Source organism: Pteropus vampyrus, unplaced genomic scaffold (genome assembly GCF_000151845.1).
Source record: "Pteropus vampyrus isolate Shadow unplaced genomic scaffold, Pvam_2.0 Scaffold400, whole genome shotgun sequence".
NCBI classification, from domain to species: domain Eukaryota; kingdom Metazoa; phylum Chordata; class Mammalia; order Chiroptera; family Pteropodidae; genus Pteropus; species Pteropus vampyrus.
Genome location: NW_011889181.1, coordinates 678,964 through 680,886, shown reverse-complemented (window position 1 = coordinate 680,886; position 1,923 = coordinate 678,964). Strand labels below are relative to the sequence as shown.

The 1,923-nt window shown below is 43.8% G+C and overlaps 1 protein-coding gene across 1 annotated transcript in view; it reads right to left on the bottom strand.

The window, feature by feature from the left end:
• The window catches only part of AGXT2 (alanine--glyoxylate aminotransferase 2), a 45,527-nt gene that overhangs the window by 12,950 nt on the left and 30,654 nt on the right, over positions 1-1,923 (bottom strand). The gene's annotated exons all lie outside the window — the stretch shown is intronic.

Below are 1,923 nucleotides of genomic sequence, written 5' to 3'. Positions count from 1 at the left end.
CGCCAGACCAGAAAGACTGGCTGTCCAGCTGGCCCCAGAGGCAGCCAGTTTTCTATTTTTGGTTTCAAATTCCTCATTTTAAAGAATAGAACCAAGCTGAACTAATTAAGATGACTTGTGTAAGATCACTTGGTGGCAGCACCGGCCCCACACTCATGTTTTCAATCCCCTGCTCCCTCTTTTCCTGCCATCCTCTGCCTTTCTACACTACTGTTCTATCATGGAGAGGCAGCTTTGCCCAGTGGTTAGCGCAGTCTTGAAGTCTGGGTTTGAGTTCTTTCTCTGTTCCTACTAACTGCAGGTAATTTTACCACCCTGGACTTAAATTCATTTACCTATAAAATGGGAATAATAGCAGTGGTACATACTTTATAGAATTGTTATGAGAATTAACTGAGTTAATGCATGCAAAGCATTACGAACAGTGCCTGACACATAGCAAGCGCTGAGAAAGTTCCAGCTATTCTTAGCCTTCCCAAATCATTAGGGCCATTCTTCTTAAGGTCATCTTTGTTAGACAGTTTCCAGTTACATTCTTAAAAAAGACAGAAACACGTATCTCAGAAAATTCTGAAATTCATATTTGAATTCAGCCTACCTTCCCTCTAATTAGTCCAACTGTGGCAGCTTCAATTTGTGCTGATTCCGAAGGTTAAGGTTTATTTTTTTCACTGAGGTAGTTAATTGTAAACCGACTCAGTGTTTGTGTTCCCTAAACTTGTACCAGCAGGTGGAGGAAGGGAGGAGGGGCATGGAGGAGGAGCTGGCTTAGGCTTCCATGCATAGTATGCTGGGGGTCACCCAACAACCCCGGCTGTCCAGCTGGCCCCAGAGGCAGCCAGTTTTCTATTTTTGGTTTCAAATTCCTCATTTTAAAGAATAGAAGCAAGCTGAACTAATTAAGATGACTTGTGTAAGATCACTTGGTGGCAGCACCGGCCCCACACTCATGTTTTCAATCCCCTGCTCCCTCTTTTCCTGCCATCCTCTGCCTTTCTACACTACCGTTCTATCATGGAGAGGCAGCTTTGCCCAGTGGTTAGCGCAGTCTTGAAGTCCGGGTTTGAGTTCTTTCTCTGTTCCTACTAACTGCAGGTAATTTTACCACCCTGGACTTAAATTCATTTACCTATAAAATGGGAATAATAGCAGTGGTACATACTTTATAGAATTGTTATGAGAATTAACTGAGTTAATGCATGCAAAGCATTACGAACAGTGCCTGACACATAGCAAGCGCTGAGAAAGTTCCAGCTATTCTTAGCCTTCCCAAATCATTAGGGCCATTCTTCTTAAGGTCATCTTTGTTAGACAGTTTCCAGTTACATTCTTAAAAAAGACAGAAACACGTATCTCAGAAAATTCTGAAATTCATATTTGAATTCAGCCTACCTTCCCTCTAATTAGTCCAACTGTGGCAGCTTCAATTTGTGCTGATTCCGAAGGTTAAGGTTTATTTTTTTCACTGAGGTAGTTAATTGTAAACCGACTCAGTGTTTGTGTTCCCTAAACTTGTACCAGCAGGTGGAGGAAGGGAGGAGGGGCAGGGAGGAGGAGCTGGCTTAGGCTTCCATGCATAGTATGCTGGGGGTCACCCAACAACCCCGGTGATAACAGAGACCTGGCTGCACAAGTAGAAACTGCAAAAGAATTTGGTAGGTGGGGTCGGGGGAGCCCAATGTCTGCTATGGGAATGTTTAGTTCAGGAAAACTGTTCAGGCAAAGATGGCAGGACTGAAACGTGTATGAAAAATACTCACAAGTACTTCATCTGCTCTTGGTGGTTCTAACCATCGTTGGAATCATGATGAATGAGCTGGGAGCACTTCTGGGGGCCTGGCGGCCATCCTCTGGCCTTTGGATCCCCATTGCTATTCTTGGTAGGCAATTGATTGCTTTCCTTGCTACAGTTTGATATGAGGT